Source organism: Saimiri boliviensis, chromosome 3 (assembly GCF_048565385.1).
Source record: "Saimiri boliviensis isolate mSaiBol1 chromosome 3, mSaiBol1.pri, whole genome shotgun sequence".
NCBI classification, from domain to species: Eukaryota; Metazoa; Chordata; class Mammalia; order Primates; family Cebidae; genus Saimiri; species Saimiri boliviensis.
The window spans coordinates 156,515,650-156,539,769 of record NC_133451.1 but is presented as its reverse complement, the minus strand read 5'-3'; the positions used below and the strand labels follow the sequence as shown (position 1 = coordinate 156,539,769).

General features: G+C 31.3%; 1 long non-coding RNA gene across 1 annotated transcript in view; it reads right to left on the bottom strand.

Annotated features, from left to right (window-relative positions):
• Positions 1 to 1,266: 1,266 nt before the first annotated feature.
• The window catches only part of LOC141583934 (uncharacterized), a 114,616-nt gene continuing 91,762 nt past the window's right edge, over positions 1,267 to 24,120 (bottom strand). The window contains exon 3 of the long non-coding RNA XR_012516765.1: positions 1,267 to 1,360. This is a non-coding gene — a long non-coding RNA (uncharacterized LOC141583934). The remainder of the gene's footprint in view (positions 1,361 to 24,120) is intronic.

Sequence of the window (24,120 nt, the reverse complement as noted above, 5' to 3'; positions counted from 1 at the left end):
TTGGAATTTAGTATATTTTGTTTCCAAAGAAACATATATATTATGACATTTATTGGAAATAAATTAGAAATTTATTAGAAATATATCTAATAAATTATAAAAACAATTCAATTTTAAATAGAGCAAATAAATTCAAGAGAAATGATGTAATATATATTCTGCTACTGATGAAATGACTTCTTTAAAGCTTTGATTTCTGGTTATTGAGCCTCTCTGTTTTAACATGTTGTGACTACGATAGCTATCAGTTGTCTCCTAGTGTCTGTTTACCTAATCTTCTATAGTAAAAGAAACCTTAATTGTATCCACTGGACTCCAGTCTCACCATAAGAATGAGTACACTTCCCAACTTCTGCATCAGTAGGTGGAGGTATCACTAACAACTAGTCAAGGTATATAAAATAAAGAACTATGTGCAACTTCTGGTAAGAGTCCTTAAAGAACAGGGTATGTTCTTTCCCTGATCAGTCTTCCTTTTTAGGTGGGTAAAATTAAATTACATATTGGCAAATGCAACATGACAGAAACTTGGGTAATGGATGATCGTGTCTCAATACCAAGGATTGCTCTAAATTAATGTGTGTGTGAGAAATAAACTTCTCTTTTGAATGAACAACTGTTATTTTGGGCTTTATGTTACAAGAAGCTGCATAGAAGTATAAGTAACAAAGTCATATTTTCATCACCGTTTAATTCTAATTGTGTGTATGTGTATGAAAACATATATTTCCATTAGTCTTTATTATTTTACTCTTTAATTATATATATACATGTTTTCAGTTTCATATATTAGTAATTTGGTAGGGACTATTTCTGATATACTATAACAACAATGTAGTTAGAAAATGTTTTCTATATTATACTGATTATTTGATATTTATGAAAAAATTTCATGACCTAGTTGTTCAATGTTTATAATGATTCCATGTGTGTTTGAAAATATGTATTACATGATTATTTTAGATAGGCATATATATATATATATATAAATTTGATGAATAATTAATTATATTATTTACACGTTCTATATTCTAGCTAAAAATGAAAAATGTCTCTTCTCATTTTTATTTTTCTTATTTAATTTATTATTATTATTATTATTATTTTGAGACAGGGTCTCACTCTGTCATACACGCTGAAATGCAGTGTCTCCATCTTGGATCACTGCAACCTCCCGCCTACCTTGGCCTCCAAGGAGCTGGCACTACAGGTGGGTACCATGAAGCCCAGCTAATTCTTTTGTATTTTTGGTAGTTTTACCTTGTTTCCCAGGCTGTTCTTGAACTCAGACTTTTGAATTCAGGTGGTCCACCCACCTTGACCTCCCCAGTGTTGAGATTACAGGAATGAGCCACCGCATCTGAAAAAGAAAATCTCAACTTGATGTGGAAATCTCTCTAAAAACTGTGTTTAAAATTTTCCACTGCTTGGGAATTTTTTAATTTTTTTCTTATTGTTTCATTATTTTTGAATGCTACAAAAGTAGTTTATATTATTAGGGCATAAAATTTTGTAATTTCATAGTTTACTAGTGATTTCTTTATTATCTCATAACATTTTTTATATGAAGTAATTTACTTTGTATTTGCTTTATATTCTTGTTGATGGTATAGCTAAATCATATTTCTTTGGTTATTTGTCTCACACAGTTTTACTTTTATTCTTGTTGTGTAATTATGCTTTACTCTGACTTTTGCAAATTGTGAGTTATCCATGTCTTTTAATCCAGATTGATTATGCTGGCATTTTTAATTCATTTATATTTATTGTGATTATTTTATATTTAGACTGCACCCTGTCATGTTATTTTGTGCTCATTAAGCTTTTTCCTATACCTCTAACACATTTTCCCCTTTCCTTGCTTTTTTTTTTTTTCATCTGATTCATAATCTTTTTTTTTTTTCTGTTAATTTCTCATACTGGTTAGAAAGTTATGCATTATATTTTTTTCATAGTAGCCCAACATTTTCATGTATATGAAATATGCCTAATATTGATCAATGTCTATGCCCATTTGTTAAATAATTCAAGGCTTTATATGCTTTAAATTTGATTACATCCATTTTTCTTACATTTTTGAATGCCTCCCAAATTATCATAATTATTTCTTTACATTTATGCATATGATTGTCAATATTTATGTGATCTTTTCAACCCATTCCTGTGTCTGATTTTCTGACTGCTGCACATACACACACACACACACACACACACACACACACACACACACACACACAAAATTATTATTGATATTAATTTTTCAGCAAAGGCCAGTAGCTTTATGAAGTTGGTTCCAGATTTTAGTCTCTGCCTATTTATCAAACAAAAGGTAGGTTTTATTGCCTGTCCCAAAATTGTTTTAGAAACCTAAATCCTTAGATATAATAATATATGCTTAGATCTAGTACCTAAACCCTTTCTCCATAGCTCATATAATATCAGCTTGAAATTTTAAAAAGTTTGGTTAACATGCCCTTCTTGGTTGACCCTTCCTTACAGATTTTGAATTATTTTATTTTATTCAACAGTTCTTGTTCTTTTTAGTAGAAAGGATTGAGTGTCACATTATGCTAGTATTTTCTCCAAAGTCTCTTCTATTTTTTCTTTTCTATAATAATTCAATATTTTTCCTAATGACATTTTTCTAATGACATAATGCAAAAGCTGGCAAATTTTTATGTAAAGATCCAGGCTGCAAGTAGCATAGGCTGTACAGGCTATATGGTTCCTGTTGCACCACTCACCTCTGCAACTGTGGTACAAAACCAGCCATAGACAATATATAAATAAACAGGTGTGGATGTTTTCCAATATGATTGATTCATAGAAATAAGCAATGTAGATAATTTAGATAATTTGGCCAGGGATCTGTAACAGTTTGCTGACTTCTGATGTAATACATTTACAGATTCTAAAATGCAGTATAAAAATGACTCATTATTTTTATCTTCCCCCTGAATCGTCTTCTAATTGTCTTATCTACTTCAATACTTAAGTCTGTATTACTCATAGGGTGCTATATAAGATCTGAATTTACATATATTGTACTTCTGAATGAAAAATACCAAATGGGTTTATCATTTATCTTAATGCTCATGTGGTGTTTTGCAAAGAATTGGGATTAAATTATTGATTAATAACTAATAATTGAAGTAGATTATATTAACTACATATATATTATGCTAATTGTACTTTAATTATACAGCTCTACAGCAATTTTACTAAAAGTTCCCCACTCATTTATAGAATTCCCAGGACTGGCTTGTATATCTGTACATATGTTCAATTTAAAAAGAAGGCTCATGTCAATAAGCATGAATTTAGGACACAGACTAATGTATGCGTAGACCTAATTTAGGTCCACAAGGAAACAACTAAATTTAATTCTTGAAATCTTAAGACCCAAGAATAATGTCTACAGTATCCACCTCATTGTTTCAGTATTAGTTGTTTTTATTATTATTGTTATTGACATGAAAGCAGTATAGCAACTAACACATATGTTAAGACAGAACACTTGACTTCCAATTTAATATGTGATATTTATGAGATTGAATACTTCTATGGAATATACAGGAAACCATTTATTTGCACTTATGCATTTTTGGTGGGGGTGAAGAAGTGGGGAGACAAATGAAGTAGGGAGGATGATGTCATCTTTTAAGAATCAATCATATGAAGTGAGATGATTCATTTTCACCACTTTTTTTTTGTCATTTCTGATATACAATAATATTCTTAAATAAAATCTTTAGGACTCAAAAAATTTCACAGTATCTCTCTCTGAATGTTATCACACAGTATATTTCTGAATTGTAAGGAGTGGACAACTCCTATTCAGTATGGTTTTAGGCACTGTGTGGGTAGTAATTGATTTCCAAAGTAATCGATAGTAATATCTGTAATTTTTCTTACTGAAATAGTAATGAATTAGCTGGATATTAAGTATCTCTGAAGTGAGTATGGGAAGCTCACCTAGTAATTGTCCTTTATGATAAAGAAATCAAAGTAAGTGTTGAGTAAATAATGTAACATTTAATATCATTGAAGACATCTTTCTCTTGATTACCATGAGTACTTGAGATGTTACATTTTTACATTGTGTTGTGTCTGTTTAACCTTTAGTGGTTTTCCTTAAAGGCCTTCCAAACCCTATGCATATAGTCCTGTTAATATTTATTCTAATTTAAAGAGCAATGCTAATGTCAAAATGTCTATATGCAAAAACAACTACTTATTTTAGCTTATGAGTTAAACAGATTTAATAGCTACATAATAACATTGTGTAACAACCAATAGCCATATAATAACATTATCTAATAACCACTACCACACTTTTTTGTATTTTTTGTTCACTCAAAATTATAAAACATACAGAAAAAATGTACCCTCAATAATTATATCAAACACTCTTTGGGCACAAGATACTCTAGAAATGTGATAGTAGATAGCTATCTTTAGAAAAATAGCAAGGAAATAGAAAATAAGACAGAAGTGATTTATTTTTAGTTGCTTTTCTTTTTATAATAACTTTTCAGAAATAAAAACATATAATTAATTTTTAAAAATTATTTACTATGTATATTTTACAACATAAGATTCATGGTTTTCTAAACAAGTTATTATTCTTATGCTTCAACAGATATGAATAGAATTAAAACATATTCTTCAACAAAAAAGAAGTATTTCTTCTCATTCTTTGTATGTGTCCATATTTATATGTGTCCAAAAATAATGAATGGAAATAAGTTCACTTAAGGCAGAATTTAAAACCTTTTTGCTAAAAGGATTCAATTGACCCTGTTTATTTCTTTTCCATTTATAAAATATATAGTGGATTTGAGCAATAGTTTGTGCTAAAAAATGTAATTTACAAACCTGCAAATAATGTGTTTAATGGTTTGTGTAAGCTTGCTAATGGTGAGCTTATATATGAATAAATTATTTGTGCATTTTATTTGATGTTAAGCAAAACCATGGCAAAATAGAATCTCAAATATATTTTCAGGAGTCAAAAAATATGGAGAAAAAAAGCTGTAAAGAAGACAACTGCTGAAAAGAGGAAATCATTTTCTGACATTTATAATGCTCAGTAGACTAAGTCAAGTTAATGCTAATATTCATTAGCCTTAGAAAATTGACCAAGGCAGCTAAGTTAAATAGCAGACATTAATGAAATAAATTCAACAATAAAATAAAAATTCATAGGGAAAAGATAGTTTTTAAATGAGGCAATTCTATTTAATGTGTAACTATTGTACAAACCAGCCAGTTTAATGAATTTTTTCTAAGACAAGTAAAATACGAGAAAATATTTGGATAGAAAAAGTTGGTTATTATATATATATATATATATATATATATATATATATATATATACTCAGAGACTAGTTTAGCATTTGATTTCCCAAGTCATGAAAATGAAAGAATATTCATAGCAAAACATACAATTAGTAGGAAACTATAAATTATAAAATATAAGAAAAAGATGCCAAAGCATAAATGCTGATTCTATGTAATTCAGAGTGAATAAGTTTAATGAAGGGTTCTTTGTGCTGCCTCATTTCTGTGCCAGAATGTTTAAACTTCTGTATATCATAAAAATATAACACAGTATTATAAAATTGAATATATAAAAATAAATATCCAAATATTATTAAATTTTTGCCATTAGACTAGTTCCACAATCATTTTGAAGATAGAAACATCTACATTTTTATTTAGTGTAAATGAATGGTTTCAGTCCCAGCATAAATTTCTGCTGTGAGAATAACTAAGGTCTTATATCCTGCTATTTTATTAAAGCCAAGTTAAACTTGGAATCAATTTTACAAAAAGAAATTTTTCTTATTATTCTGTCAAGCTTAAATGCTGCATTCTCATATGATTATGTGGCTTAGCATGCACGAGGTCTGCAAGGAGGCAAATGAGGCTAGTCTCTACCTTTTGCAGAGAAAAAAATAAACCAAGTATTATTACTTTTAGTGCATCTGAAGTAACCAGACTCTTCATGAACTTTAATATTGTTTTGAATTGGTTTCTGACCAATTGTTTTTCTATTTATAATTCATATTTATATAATTATATATAAAATGAACATATATGTGTGTATTTATATATGTATATGTATAGACATTTCTCATGCTTGACACTCTATCCATTTTTCTTTTCATTTATTTGCCATTTTTAGGGCTTCAATTGCTTTGTAATTTTTATTTGAAGCACCAAAAGCCAGGATAATACAAAACATGATAAGTATTTCTTAAAAATATTTTAATCCAAGAGTATATGCCAGCAAAGCAGCAATTAATGGCATGGGATGAGGCAAGGCGAATTGGTAGATATCAAGAGGACAGAACACCTGGGCAGGCACAGGACAGAATAAATAAGAGAAGACATAAAAGTTATTCCCCTCAATTGCACAGACAAATGTTCAGTCTTTCATAGAATGCTCCACACAATGGAAAACTACACAGCCTAATTCAGTTGAATGGGGCTTACTCTCAGAATAAAAAAATAATCAACAATAGATTGTCCCTGAACACATCTCTTATCAGTATGTAATTATTTTTGGATAGCATGACCACATAAAATTTATATTATTCTAGCATAACAATTAGAATTTATTTCTTAATCTACATTTTTACATCAGAAATTGATTCTAGCAAATTCTTTCTTCACAATAATTACCCTTTTATTTAATTTAACTAGCCACTAGCTAGTTATACTCTGAATATTATTAATTTCTGATATTACTCAATGGCCTATATTCTTTCTTATTCTAGTCTTTTCAATTTTTTAAAAAATTACATACACTGCCAAGAGATGAATCAGAATCAAAGTAAGTATTGACTATGCCAGCTTCTTGCATTCAAAATTTTACTGGCTTTCCACTGAACTACAAAACAATTATTTTAGCATACATTTCAGACACACTGCAGTCTAATTATATATTCAGCCTTGTTACCCTTTTCTTTCTAGATAACTTATTGGTTCCAGCCATATTTAAAAGTAATTGAGCTATTTGTTGGTTGATGAAGTTGTTGGCTGCATACCAATAGAATTAGAATAATTCCCTCAAAATGTCCATATTTTATCCTTTATTACAAAAGAGTTGGCTACATAATAAAGCTCTTATTAATTAAAAGTCAATTCAAAAGGCATGTAAAACATAAGGAAAATGCATTAAAACCAACTAGCTTCTATTCAGGTAAAATATTTATTGAAATTTTGACAAAATTTAAGCAATATTGGAACTATCAGTTGTATATTTTGCAAATATCAAGTTAATTACTTAGCCTGCAATACAATGTGTTGGGAAAGCAGCAAAGGAGAAGGGACTTATAGAGTGCCTACATAAGTTGATTATGAGTAACACATAAACAAGGAACCACAAACTGCAGAAGGCCGCAGGATGCCTCTGAGGAGGAAGGCCTCTTCATGCCTCATGTTCTGGTGCAGGGTGACCTAGGCTTCCTTACCACAATCTGCTCACAAATGTGAAACTGCTTCATAGCACTATGACGTAGCCAGACTTGCAGGCTCCTTGTAAGGTCCATGCTTTCACTAGCTGTACATAGATAATAAGCTAAAGAGAACCACATGTTCTTGTTTTGTGAAATTCCCAAACCACCACTGTTATCAATCCTTAGGATGACACTCCATTTCCAGTTCACTGATTCACTCCACCATCACTGCACCCTTACCCTATAGATCAAAGTGATTGTAATCAATAAATAGTGTGTATGACTAGAGCTCAGGGCCTTCACTGTTTCCTCCAAAGTAATGATTGATGGCCTCCTGGTCCCACTCTCTCTCTTAATCTGTCTTTTTATCATTCCTTTGTCACCACCCAATATGGGGTACCTGCAGGTGACGTAGGTCTGGTTCCCTACAATAATGTAAGTAGATTTTCTGCTTATAATACTTCACATAGAAAAACATACAAATTAGCAACAAATCAAAGATAATTAATCATCTAATACCTACCAAGTGATTTTTTCATTAAATTAATGTATTTTGAAAAAAAATGCATAAGAAAATAGTTACGAAAATCATAATATATGCTAAAATTAACCGAATTAAGTTGGGGGAAATCTCTAACAGCAAAATGTAAACACTAGAATTGATAGTCAGCTGCTTGAAATATTATTAAAATGCTAAGAAAATCTTCAGAAACTTTTAGAAATACAGAAAAATATATTAATTTTATAAAATTACAATGCAGTAGTAGGTCACTAAAATAGAAATATTATTAACATAATTTAACATTTCAGTTGTAATTATAGCATTACCTAAAATGACAAGATATAATACCTTTAACAATAGAGTTCTTAAGAATCATTCATGTCTTTAATTTGAGGAATTTCACATTGAATAAATGGAACTCAGAGAATAATAGGGAAAATCTTATTATTTTCCCCTTTACTTGTTCAGAAATGTTCTTCTATGAAGCTAGATGTCTAATTCCCCAGTACCTGGATGAGATCTAAGACAGGTCTCATGACTTAACTCTTCAGTAAGATAATGACAACCCTCTAATGATTTAAAGTCATTAAACTGTCATTAAATAACCAGTCTAATTAAACAGACAAAATTCTGTACTTCCTTTGAAAACAAAACATTTCTTTTTCTGTAGTTCAGAATTAACCCTGAAAGCCTTTAATGGAACTGAGGAATGGGGATGGCGTCCTCAAATTAGTGCTTTGCACTTCTACACCTTTCCCATGCCAAATGTCTTTACTGACCTCTCAGATAAAAGCCAGAAAAGGAAGGAGGATTAAGAAATCAATATATGCCTAGCTTATGGGTTCTGTGATTAATTTGAGCTTGAAAGATGTTTAAAAGTATTCTCTTCTGGGACATCTTTCAGAGCCCCTTGAGGATCCCCAACATTTGACCTCTAGACAGCTGCTTTCTCTTTTGGGATGTGAATATATATGCCCACATTATTTTTGCTGAATTCTCTTTACCTCTCCAGGCAAATGTCATCTGAATTAACATCAGAATGATTCTCTTATGTGGTATGCTGGCATTACAGGACTTTTATGTTGCTGTAGATGAGTTTGCAGCTACAACCCGCAGGCCACTTTACTCGGTTTCTTGACTAAACTTTCTTAAGCATAATTTTTACAGTAGTCCACTGTGCTTCTCAAATTCCATAAAACCCATATTAAGTTTTCTAAGGAATTCTCACGACTAAAAGAATCCATTCTAAGCTTCTCCTATGTATCAGTGAATTTGACCCTCGTAACACAGATAATTATTTCCAGTTCAATTCTCTTCTTAATTCCTTGATTCTTTCTCAGATATGTTAACTTGTTTTTAAAAAGGCTCAAGCCTGTTGGTGTTTTGTCTCTGATTTGACTCTTGGATACAGCCTTTGCTCTTCATGAGGAAGTGATCTAGAACTTTATTATCGAAAGTGAGAGTAGTTGTCATCTCACATTTTTGGACATCAGCAAAAATTGACAGAGGTCCAATTTAACAACTGTACATACATTTACTCATATTCTTAGTTATAAATTGATTCTGTTTTTATTCTTTTGCATTAGTTTGGATTACAAAAGCTAGTCACATAATTAGAACTTCATTTAAAACCTCTCAAAGATATTTTTGTACATCTTTGAAAAGGAAAAAAATGTGAAAATTGGAAAGTATAAGAGCATGTAAAAGCTCCTGATGAAACAATTGATTTCCATTAAATAATTTTGATCTCTAAACAGATATATATTTGACCTGTAATATTTTGTGGCATGTTAAAATTATATAAACTCTACAATGAGTAGTGGTTAGACACATATTCAATTATAATAGACAAGTTTATATAACTGGATGACCTTATGTGAAAAAGATATAGATCATTGAACAAAGTACTTGATTTTGATGTCTAAACCAATAAAGTGTTTTAATAGATTGACATACACACAAAAAAAGGAAATCTGATACTATTGCTTTATAAAATGTCAGCTTACTTTACTCTTATCTATAATTAAATTATTTTTCCTATGAATAATGGCCATATTCATGAAGTATTTTTGATAATTCATTCTCTTTTTCCCCATTTGATCTCCTAAGACCAACCATTAGCCATAGAATATTTTGACACTCTCAGATGTATCATATTACCTTTGTTATTCTAATCACCAAATCATAGCAAATTCATTTAAAATAAAAAATTATTCATTTTACTCAAACCATAATTTTAAACCTAATTTTAAAAATAATAAATTTTAGTCAAGATCTATCTATATATAAAATACTGATAATATTATTAATATTAATAATAACATACTTTGTGGAATATTAATAATATAACAGTAGAAACAAAAAGTCTGTATTCCCTGTGATTACTTGGATATGATTTCTATATTTAGTAGAATTGAACAGGATAATTCAGTATGAGTGTCAAGAACAGAAGGTACAAGAAAGAAGATAATACAGTACTTAAGAGTATTTAAGGTAATAGATTACATTATGAAAGAAAGAGAATACACTTGTATGATAGAAAAGCAAATATTTTTATGGTTCATAAAAATTTTAAAGCATTTTTTCTACAAAAATATCATATTTGGGCATAGCTATAAAGAATTGCTTTTATAGTTGAGAAAAAAATGACAGATCACACAAACATTGTAGTTTTATCATACTATCCTTTCAGATTGCAATTAATACCTTTTGTAATCACTTTATCATTTTGTTTTCTGGTGTTGAGCATGCATTTTTATCAAATAAAGATAGCATATACAATAAACTCTACCTTTTTAAATATAAAATCTTAAAAATAACTCCTTCCATTATGTTGTGCTTTGAACTTGGCAGAACATGTACTGCTTCATTTCTATTTAGAAGCAAATATATCAAATGCAATTTTTCTTTTATATTTTTTACATTTCCTTTAGAGGGTAATAATTGGTTTGAGAATAGTTTTAAATTTGAAAATGACTGACCTGCCCCAAGAATTAAGAGAGAATTGAATCTAACTGCCATATTGAATAGAAATAATAGCTAATAATTATTAAAAACAACAACAACAACAACAACAACTTTGGTCCAATTGGCTACTGTTTTTTGTGTTACAGGTGCTTTTTTTGTTTTATAGAGTGAATGACAACAGCTGGCTTATTCATTATGCTAAGAGTATAGAGCACTGAAAAGCTTGGGAGATAAGGGGAAATAACCATTAGTTTCATGCACGCACCATAAATTGTACATGATAGCTATACTGTCCAAAGAAGACTGCAGGTCCCTTTAAACCACATCCAATACCACTGTATGCAACACACATGAGAATGAAATGAAAGTATCTCCTCTAAAAGAATTCAAAACACAGATAATCTAGGATAGAAATAAAAGCCTCTAATTGGATAAAAGATTTTATTTTATAGCACAAGACAATTTGTTACATTTTGAGCAAATAGGTGTTCATGAGATTTAAGAGTAAAAATAATTGTCTTACATTAAAAATAATATAAGAAAAAAGGAAATAGAGGTAAGTATCTACTTTATAAAAAGGATGGCCGCTTTAACTCAAAGGACCTATTATAATTATGGATGGACAAAGATAAAGTAGTAAATACATTTTTAAATTAAATCTCTGATATTTTGGCACATGCTTCTGTGGCAATAGTTTGTTAAAACACAGAAGATTCTTTAACAATAAAATAGTATGGGGGAGAAAGTGGAGTTGAATAATCTATATGATCGTTCCCATTTCAAGATATAATAACCCTAGCAACATATTAGCAAATGTATTATGTATACATATTTGTGCAAAAACATCTTCAATGTTTATGTTACAAAAAAGCAAAAATTTAAATTATTTTGTAGAATTTCTGTAATATTAATTAAAGTGATGAATGCATTATGATCACAATTCAAAGTTAAAAATCTATTTGATTAGAAAGAAAAGAAGAAGAGCCAATGAGATAGGATTCAGAATATGAACTCAGGTATTTTTCATGTGAGGAAGTCTAAAGATTTTATTGGTCGTTTTCCTCAAAATGTGATATCTCAACCATATCTATAATAAAAATCTCTCCAAACAGCAATTCAACATGTCTTAGATGTGAACACTCAGAAACTGTAAAAGTAAACTATGATTTAGGTTTCCAGCAGGTGATCAGTCTGAATATACAACCCTGACTATATTTTGATACAATGCAATTTTAAACTTAAAAACAAAAAATACTGATATTATATAACTAATGCAAATGTCAGACTTCTTATGATAGCTGGATTATGCAAATTTGTGGTTCAATAGAAACTTTCTATGTTTAATTGTGAGACTGTTAAATGTGGGCTTTTTTTGCAGGCAATTTTTAGTATAACCTGTCTTCTAATATCAAGTAAATAATTTAGATATAGTAACCTGTACTTTTACTGAATATGCTATTATGTCAGATATATTTTCGAAAAAGGCAATATGTGTATACATGCCCACATTCTTACATATATATGTCTATCTATAGTTAATCATATATATTTTCATAAATGTATCTGGGTGTATCTACATATGTTTACATGGGCAAACATAGATATAAATATGTAATTATTTGTACATTTATTCTGAAAATTTAAAAGATTACTCATTAAGTGTATTATATTTCAAAACTCCAGCTCTCCAATATCCCATAATCTTTTTGACATTATAAAAACAAAATACTTAATTGATAATATAGCAACTTTTTCTTTCTTTTTTTAAATTTTTTATTGCATTTTAGGTTTTGGGGTTCATGGGAAAAACATGCAAGGTTGTTGCATAGGTACACACATGGCAGTGTGGTTTGCTGCCTTCCTTTTTCTTAATACATATAATAATTATATAATTATTAAGATAGATGAAAGAAAATCTTCAGAAAATGAATGGAAGTTAATAGGTGAAAATTAATATTTTTATTTATATTTATTTATTTATTTTGAGATGGAGTTTTGTTCTTGTTGTCCAGGCTGGAGTGCAGTGGCACGATCTCAGCACACTGCAATCCCTGCCTCCCAGGTTCAAGCAATTCCCCTGCCTCAGCCTCCCAAGTCGCTGGGAATACAGGAATGCAAGACCACACCCCATTAATTTTGCATTTTTAGTAGAGACAGGGTTTTTCCACATTTGTCAAGCTGGTCTCGAACTCCCTACCTCAGGTGATACACCTGCCTTGGCCTCCCAAAGTGCGGGGATTATAGGTGTGAGCTACCGTGTCCACCCCTTTTAAAAAGGAATATTTTTTAAACACCAAAAATCTTGTATCTTGAGGATGAAAATATACGAGAATAAGAGGACATCATATTAGTAATAGCCCTGGCTATAAGTTACTAGGAACAATATAGAAGATGAAAATTTCACAGGGCCTATTTATAGGGCAGAATATATACAAAGAAATATATGACCCAGTTATTTTAAAAAGAAGGAAAAAAAGAACAGTCAGTACATAAGGCATCGGTTTATGTACTATAAGTCTTGAAAATCTTAGTAATTTTTTTTTTCTGTAGATATGTGGGTGACTGTTGAGAAAGATCCACAGATAACTGAGAACACAGAAAGAAATCAGTTATTCCCTGGTATCAAAAATCTTCACATTTCTCACAATAACTTGTTACTAGAGTAATTCAAGGTAAAGTTTAGACTAACACACAGGTTCCTGGAAGATTGGATTTGATCGTTTTTTTCTTGATTTTTTGCTGGGAAAATTTTGAAGGGACATAAAATCTGAAATAGGAAATCATATATGTAATTTCCCATCCATAAGGTAAAGTTCAAAATTATGTAAGTCCTGCAAGTAAAATACAGAGAAGCTTACTTTCAAACTTAACAAATAAACTATATAAAAGTTATAAAAATATAATAGGTAAGGAAGAATTGAAATACAGAGAATACAGAACTTCACTGGGGAGCAAAAACAGAGAGAGGTATGAGATTTTAGAGCTCTATCTTATATCAAAAACGCAGTCTCCAAGAGAAAGAGCATTAGTAATTAAAGCATGTTGGAGTAGCAGCTTTAAGATGTCCATTGCTGCTTAAATTGTGTCAATCAAGCACATATGATTAAACATGTGTATCATAGGTATCTTTATGGTAATCCAGCCTATAGGTAAAGGAGACCCAAAATACTTTTTTTTAGAAGTAAAGAAAAATGCATAGTGCATAGAAATAAGTCCTCAAATATTCTATAGTAGTAGACAGCAATTATTTCTTGATCTATGAGGTCCTGAAAAATTAAGAAAGAAATAGGAAACTATTTGCAGACAAAAGTATTGAGATTAGCAAAGGCCACTGGAATACTGAGCAGTTGGCTCAGTAGAACAGCAGCTCAGTGAATCCTACGGGAAAAGTTCTTTGGAGAGCTAATGAGTTGTAAATTCACTTAAGGAAAACCAAAATATGCATGTGAGATTTACAAAAATTCCCTGAAGTGTACACCCATAAGAGTGGTAGTCAATGTAATTTGAATGGAAAGATTAAAAAAAAAAAAAAAAGACAAGTCCTCAAATTCAAGTGCTTAATAATGCAAAGCAAAAAAATTTCAAAGCAAGAGTTAGGTGGGCTGCTGAAAAGTGAGGTTTCCTGGTATTTTTTTATTTCTTTTTCATTAGGTTTCTCCAAATACTAATCACTTCATATCCCATTTGTTTCCATTCTTCTCTACCACTAACATTTTAATTGATCCTTTAACAATATAGGAAGAATCAATCCAGTACAAAAGGGGAAAGAAGAATTTTTCTTCTCTCAAAGACTTTATAAGAGCAGAAAAGTGTAGAGGGAACATGGGTAATGGCTGAAACTTTAGAGAGAGAGGGAAAAAATGTGATGCACAAAATTCTACATGTGGAAAAAGCAGAAGTCTTCTATCCCACAGATGAGGAAGTACCATTTTTAGGAATCATCGCAAAGCCATTTAAAACATTGTTATCATAGAATTTTTAAAATAGAAGGGTCTATCTCTTTGGGACACTTGCAAGCCTTCTGAAAAACAGCTGGGGTAATTGGATCCCTAGTGTGTGGTTCATATAAGTATGCAGGAAAACAGTTACCGGTGATCAGGGTAAAACTGAATGAGGTATGAATGCCCTAGAAACCTAGAAAACCTACACTTCATCACATCTGTAATAAGTCTAAGTGGTCTACGTGTTTTTAAATAGATCATATTTTCTGTTTAGTAAGACTTTTAATATGTTAACATTTTCTCAATTTGGAGGGGAAGGGGGAGAGAAATTTCTTCTATTAGGTTAGGCATACCAGGAGTGCTAGAAAGAGGAAAAATGCCATATAAAATTGATGATAACCAGTAATATCTTTAACATATATTTATGGACGTTTCAAATTTTAAAAAACAACACAAACTCAACCTGCAAAAGGTTTTGACAATGAAAAAATTCATATAGAAACTTAGTACATCAACAGAAAGTAAATAATTAGAATGAAATCTTAGGTATGATATGAAGAATAGTTTAAGGCATGAGATTAATTGGGTAGTGGAGGAATGTGTGACAGGAATACAGGGGTATATTTTAATTATAATGTATTAATATTTATAATCCAACCTAATGATACAAGACCACAAATTAGAATAAAAATGAATGCATAATTTTTGTGGAATTTTGCCTTTGAGTCATGAAATCCGTATTTTTATGTTTTGATACCAAATACAAAAAGAGAATCAAACATTTATTTTGTGTTATTGTTGCTCTTCTAGAAACCATCAGCAAATAATAAAAAATCACATATTTCTGTGTGTATTGCATCCCTCCATGTTCTCATATCAGTAACTGAAAATCGTGAGTTTTTTCAAGAAAGGTCAATTGCAACAGAAGTAATAATTGGCTGTATCAGTTTGAGGCACCATCTGATAGGGTGTCTACTGAGAGGTACGATTGCTTAGATACTTATAAATGATCACTGTTACATATATTTTGACTAAGTAGAATGTTTATGTGAAAACTGGTTGGAATCTGATTAGTCTATAATTTGTAGAATTAAGTGCATAAAAGCTAAAATAGAAAATCTTTATTGTCAAAACACTAGCATTCAGGAAAGTTAGGTATTTATTAGCAATCAAATCCTCTTAAAGGATCTTTTGGCTGGGAATAATTAGCCATTCATCAGTTATTTTTCCTAAGAAACATGCATCTAGGGTAGTCTAAATGCAGGTGCTATGCAAGTTTATGGCTAAAAGAGGACACAGCCACTGTCCTCAGGGAATTCAGTTCAGGGATAGTGATAAGAAAAACACAGAGGAACTAAAATGGACTAAAAATATAACATGTTAAATTAAATAAACTAACAATCCCAATCCTAATAGTTTTCATTTCACCATTCATGTGTAGATCATTTGGTATTATATTTCAATTTTTACACAATGAAATACATCAAAACCTGATTACTTTCCTCCATAGTGAAGGTGTTTCCTCCCTTCTGCCAACATAAATCACAATCACAGTACTCTCTTCTTAAAATGTACAGGACTTATCATATTTGAAATTATTTTACTTATTTTTCTTCTCACTTTATTTCTAAACTAGACTATATAACCAAGAATGAGAAGGGAAACTCTTATTTATTATGTTCATTGCTTTGTTATCTAGAAGACAACATATTCTAAATATTATAGGTTTAGTATGTTATATTTTCCTTTCTGATTATTATGTTTTTTCTACTGTCTGGAAGGTGTAAGATTTCAAAATACAGGGTCAATTATTCCAATTTCAAAATGCTGTTAATAATTCTTTATTCCTTCTGAATAAAATTAAAAATATGAGTTATATATATTTTTTAAAGATCCATTAGTAATTATGATGTTAGTAAACTATTTTATTTAAAAGAAATACGCCACCGATCAGAAAAGTATCTGTTCAGATGTATTTAAATTAACAATATTCATTTTTCAAATAATTACTTAAAGATGAATGTGTTTACCAATCTAACATTTTGGTTATTTATAATAAAATGTTTGATTTAATAGATATAGTACCAAACTGTATTTAGTATAATTATGTTTGATTTTCTAAGTGGAAGAGATATATGCATTTGTATCACAAATAATAAGCAGTTGTAACTCAACTGAGTTATTTAAATTCTTAAAGCCAGAAGGATCTATTGTTTTCTATGTATGTACATAATTTTTATTTTATGCTACTAGAAGTTGTGTGCATTTAAAATGAGTTAATTAAATTCTAAAAGTCTAATTTAATCCTGAATAAAGCATGACATATGTTGCCAGGAAAAAAGGAATTAATTAAAATGCCTAATTTTAATTTATCAAAAATAATTTAATGTGCACTGGAAATAATAATAAAATGTTATAATCTTTGCACGCTGCCACTGAGAGATTCTTTAAATAGAGCATATTATATAAATATACCCTATTTTTATATAAGTTAAAAGCTTTATGAATGAGGTGGGTTTTTCACTCATCTTATTAAATAAAGAAATGATATAAAACGACTCAATCAACCTTCAAATTATTACCATAAAGAAAGTGAGCTGTAGTATTAATAGACATAACTATTCCTATTATAATGATTTTATTTTTCTTTAAAACATAGAACTTCTGTGCCTACTAGAAAAATGAAGAACATTTTCCACTCAGACAAGCAATATATATTTACAATGTAAATTTTTACATTAAAGAACTTAGATTTATGATAATGGGTCAATTACAAACTTTGTTTGAATATTAAAATCTTTCTCAAGGCGAAGGATAAAATGTCCATTACCCTTTTACTCCCTGAATATTTATCACCTTTGATTAGATGATAGAGAGAAAAACAATATGTAAAAACATATTCCAGGATTTTTATAGATTTTGAATTATACCTATTTCTCAAAAAAAGTGATATTTATAAAACATTGTTTTTTATTACATTCTGTCTTGAATAATGTATGCTGACTTCATGTGCATTGAATATGGTTTGTTTTCTAAATATGTTCAGGCTACTAAAATAATTTATGTTTGTGCTTTGTTTTAAAAATGTCAAATGTAGCTAAACAATTTATGTTTCAAATTAATTTCAAAATACAGGTATTTGAAGATTAATTTAAATATAATATTTTTTGAATTAATAGAATATGTAAATTGTAAAAAAGACAGAATATATGCATAATCAAAGTGAAAATTTTTGTAATTTCATGAACATTATAATATATTGGCAACATTTTGGTGAAAATATTTTACTGTATCATTTTATGTGTAAGTAAATATATATTTTTTCTATACAGTAATTTGATTTTGATGCTTAGGTAATTTTTCAGTCTGCTTTACTTAATTCTAGGTCATTTAATTAACCATTCTTTTGTTCATTTAAAAAAGTTCAGTTAGGTTGCAAAGACTAGCTATATTATTTATTGAATCTTAAAGTATGTTAGTCACTCTTCATGCAACTGGAGATACAGCAGTGAAAAAGAGAAACATTTTCTGTCTTTTCGAAGTTTATTTTGTAATAAGGAAGATTGGCAATAAACACACAAAGAGATAATAAAAAATAGTAAAAATATTATACAGCACAAAATTTGAAATAAAGAGTATAATTTTCAATAGGATAGAGAGGAAAGGAAATGGTCACATTTCTGAAAAGATGACTTTTAAGTAGAAACATAAAATGTAGAAGGTATGGGGATATCTGAGTATCTGAGGCAAAAGTATTCTAAATGAAGATAAAAGCAAATTTGAAGTTTCCAGTGTTAGAATATGTTTGTCAGATTATATGTAAAATAAGAAGACTGGTGTGGTAGGAACATTGTTCAGTTAATTTGGAAAAGTGTCCAGAAACAAAACATGCTCATATTTGTATCCCTAGGTAACATCTTTGAATCCTACTGTAAATTTGATGGAAATTGGGAGATAGGTTTTGATATACCTTGAATGAAGCAAACTGTTTGAATAATCTATCATATCATCTTCTCTAACTGAATAAATATACTTTGAATTTGCTTTTCCTTAATAACAGTGCCATCAAATAGAAACATAGTGAGAGTCAAATATATTATTTTTGGTATAGCCAGAGGGAGAAGAAATTATTTTAAAATACATTTTATTTAGTCCAACATATCTAACATATACAAAATATTATCAATTCAATATTTTAAAATATTAGTGAAATATTCTATAGTGTTTTCTATTAGAAATTTTTAAAATTTAATTATCAAGCATTTAACAAAACCACACATTGCAAATATTATATTAAAACCACACACAGACACTTTATACAGGAGAGTTCTGGCTGTCATCTGGTGGATGCCCCTCTGGGATAAAGCTTCCAGAGAAAGGAACAGGCAGCAATCTTTGCTATTCTGCATCCTCTGCTGGTGATACCCAAACAAATAGGGTCTGGAGTGGACCTCCAGCAAACTCCAGCAGACCTGGAGCAAGAGTCCTGACTGTTAGAAAGAAAACCAACAAACAAAAAGGAATAATATTAACATCAACAAAAAGGATGTCTACTTAGAGACACCATCTGGAGGTCACCAACATCAAAGACCAAAGATAGATAAATCCACAAAGATAGGGAGAAACCAATGCAAAAAAGGTTGAAAATTCCAAAAATCAGAATGTCTCTTCTTTTCCAAAGGATCACAACTCCTCGCCAGCAAGGGAGTAAAACTGGATGGAGAATGAGTTTGATGAACTGACGGAAGTAGGCTTCAGAAGGTAGATAATAACAAACTCTTCTGAGCTAATGGAGCATGTTCTATCCCTATGCAAGGAAGCTAACAACATTGACAAAAGCTTAGATGAGCTGCTAACTAGAATAGGTTAGGGAAGAACATAAATTACCTAATGGAGCTAAAAAACACAGCATGAGAACTTAATGAAACATACACAATTATCAATAGCCAAATCAATCAAGCAGAATAAACAATATCAGAGATTGAAGATGAACTCCATGAAATAAAGTGAGAAGACAAGATTAGAGAAAAAAGAGTGGGGGAAAAAAAAAAAACAAAAAAAAAACAAAAAAACAAAAAAAGAAGAAAAGATAAAACACCTCCAAGAAACATGGGACTATGTAAAAAGACCAAATCTGCATTTGACTGATGTACTTGAAAGTGATGGGGAGAATGGAACAAAGCTGAAAAACACTCCTTAGGATAGTATCCAGGAGAACTTCCCCAACCTAGCAAGGCAGGCCAACATTCAAATTCAGGAAATACCGAGAACACACACACACACACACACACACACACACACACACATGCACAAAAATACTCTTCAAGAAAAGCAATCCCAAGACATAAATTATCAGATTGATCAAGGTTGAAATGAGAGGAAAATATGTTAAGAGCAGCTGGAGAGAAGGGTCGGGTTACCCACAAACAGAAGCCCATCAGACTAACAGTTGATCTCTCAGCAGAAACCCTACAAGCTAGAGGAGAGTAGTGGCCAATATTCAACATTTTTTAAAAAAAATATCTTTAACTCAGAATTTCATATCCAGCCAAACTAAGCTTCATAAGTGATAAAGAAACAAAATTCTTTACAGACAAGCAAATGCTGAGAGATTTTGTCACCACCAGGCCTGCCAGCTCCTGAAGGAAGCATTAAATATGGAAAGGAACAACTGGTACCAGACATTGCAAAAACATACCAAAATGTAAAGGCCACTGTGAAGAAACTGCATCAACTAATGGATAAAATAACCAGGTAGTATCATAATGACAGGATCAATTTCACACACAACAATATTAACCTTAAATGTAAATGAGCTATATGCCCCAAATAAAAGACACAGACTTGCAAATTAGATAAAGAGTCAAGACCCATTGGTGTGCTGTATTCAGGAGACCCATCACACGTGCAAAGACACCACACATAGGCTCAAAACAGAAGGATGGAAGAATATTTACCAAGCAAAGGGAAAGCAAAAAAAAAAAAAAAAAAAAAAAAAAAAGCAGGGGCTGCAATCCTAGTCTCCAAGAAAACAGACTTTAAACCATCAAAGATCAAAAGAAAAAAGAAAAAAGGAGGGTATTACAAAATAGTAAAGGGATCCATGCAACAAGAAGAGCTAACTATCCTAAATATATAGGCACCCAACATAAGAGCATCCAGATTCATAAAGCAAGTTCATAAAGACATAAAAATAGACTTAGACCCCCACACAATAAGAGTGGGAGACTTTAACACCCCACTGATAACTACATTAGACAGATCAACAACACAGAAAATTAACAAGGATATCCAGGACTTGAACTCAGCTCTGGATGAAGTGAATCTTACAGATATCTGCAGAATTCTCCACCTGAAATCAACAGAATATACATTCTTCTCAGCACCACACCACACTTATTCTAAAATTAACCACATAACTGAAAGTAAAGCATTCCTCAGCAAATGCAGAAGAATGGAAATTATAAGTCTCTCAGACCACAGTGCAGTCAAATTAGAACTCAAGATTAAGAAATGCACTCAAAACCGGAAAACTACATGGAAACTGAGCAACCTGCTCCTGAATGGCTACTGCGTAAATAACAAAATTAAGATAGAAATAAAGATGTTCTTTGAAACTAATGAGAACAAATACACAACGTACCAGAATCTCTGGGACATATTTAAAGCAGTGTGTAGAGGGAAAATTATAGCACTAAGTGCCCATAAGAGAAAGCAGGAAAGATGTAAAATCAACACCCTATCATCAGAATTAAAAGAACTAGAGAAGCAAGAGTAAATAAATTTGAAAGATAGCAGAAGACAAGAAATAATTAAGATCAGAGCAGAACTGACAAAGATAGAGACAGGAAAAAAAAATTTAAAAAATAAATCAATGAATCCAGGAACTGTTTTCTTTTTACTTTTTCTTTCTTTTTTTTTTTTAAAGATCAACAAACAAGATAGACCACTAGTCAGACTAATAAAGAAGAAAAGATGGAAGAATCAAATAGACGCAATAAAAAGTGATAAAGAGGGTATCACCACCGATCCCACAGAAACACAAGCTACCATCAGAAAATACTATAAAAACTTCTACACAAATAAGCTAGGAAATCCAGAAGAAATGGATAAATTTCTGGACACATACACTCTCCCAAGACTGAACCAGGAATAAGTAAAATCCCTGAACAGACCAATAACAAGTTCTGAAATTGAGGCAGCAATTAACAGCCTGCCAACCAAAAAAAGTCAAAGTCCAGATGGATTCACAGGTGAATTCTACCAGAGGTACAAAGAGGAGCTTATACTTTCCTACTGAAACTATTCCAAACAATAGAAAAAGAGGGATTTCTCCCTAACTCATTTTATGAGGCCAGCATCATCCTGATACAAAAACCTGGCAGAGACAAAACAAAAAAAAAAATAAAATTTCAGGCCAGAATGCCTGATGAACTTCAATGTAAAAATCCTCAATAAAAAACTGTCAAACCAAATCCAGCAGCATATCAAAAAGCTTAGCCTGCACCATCAAGTCTGTTTCATCCCAGGGATGCAAGGCTGGTTCAGCATCCAATAAATGTAATCTATCACATAAACAGAACCAATGACAAAAAACAAATGATTATCTCAATAGAGGCAGAAAAGGCCTTCAACAAAATTCAACAGACCTTCATGATAAAAACTCAATAAACTCAGTATTGATGGAATGTATCTCAAAATAATAAGAGCTATTTATGACAAAACCACAACTAATACCGTGCTAAATTGACAAAAACTGAAAGCATTCCCTTTGAAAACTGGCACAAGGCAAGGATGCCCTCTCTCACCACTCCTATTGAACATAATATTGGACATTCTGGACAGGGCAATCAGGCACAAGAAAGAAATAAAGGGTATTCAATTAGGAAAAGAAGAAGTCAAATTGTCTCTGCAGATGACATGACTGTATATTTACAAAACACCATCATGTCAGACCAAAATCTCCTTAAGCTGATAAGCAACTTCAGCAAAGTCTCAGGATACAAAATCAATGTGCAAAAATCACAAGCTATACATCAATAACAGACAGAGAGCCACATCATGAGCGAACTTGTAATATTGGAGATTAGGGGTTCAGGGTGCCCTCAGTTCCCCTGAGAGGATGCTTCTCCAGGTTCTTGACCTCCTGCCCTCTCAAGAATGAGAGACGGCACCACGGCACAGTGCACAGTAAATGCCAGACTCAAAAGTGTTTGTAGAAAGTAATTTATTTAAAGAGAGAGAAACAGGAGGAGAGAGAAAGAAACAGCTAACTCTCACACTGAGAGAGAGAATCCAGAAAGATGGAATCCAGGAGAGTAAAAAAGCTTCCACAAGAGTGTTAGAGAATAGACAGAGATAGAGTTTAGGAGGAGAAGACAGGTTTCCATGAGAGAGTGTGGAAGGGGACCCCAAAGGGGAAATCCAGGAGGGAGAAAGATGGCTTCTAGGAAGGGAGTGTTCGTGGAAGGGGACCAAAACATGGAGTCCAAAGGGGTGTGGAAGAAGTAGACTTTTAACCTAGGAGAGACCACAACCTTCTTTAAGACCCCTGGCCAACGAAAGGAGTTCCTTAGGACTTTGGTGGAGTGATTGACTCTTAGTTTCTTCCTCCACCCGCGAAATTCAAACATAAACCATTAAATCTCCCAGATGAAGAGAGATGGGAGGGGGGCATGGTGCTAGGAAGTTCTTGCCCTTAAAACTATGCCCCCTTGTGGACCCAGAAAGAGAACACCTTCTCTCAAACACACACTCACATATGCTACAAAGAGAATTATATATCTAAAAATATAACTTACAAGGGATGTGAAGGACCTCTCTAAGGAGAACTACAAACCACTGCTCAAAGAAATCAGAGAGGATTAAAAAAAATGTAAAAGGATTCCATTCTCATGGATAGGAAGAATCAATATTGTGAAAATGGCCATACTGCCCAAAGTAATTTATAGATTCAATGCTTTCCCCATCAAGCTACCATTGACTTTCTTCACAGAATTAGGAAAAAACTACCTTGAAGTTCATCTGGAACCAAAAAAGAGCCCACATAGTGAAGACAGTTCTAAGCAAAAAGAACAAAGCAGGAGGCATCATGCTACCTGACTTCAACCTATACTAGAAGACTACAGTAACAAAAAATAGCATGGTACTTGTACCAAAACAGATAATATAGACCAATGAAACAGATCAGAGGTTTCAGAAATAACACTACACATCTACAACCATCTGACCTCTGACAAGCCTG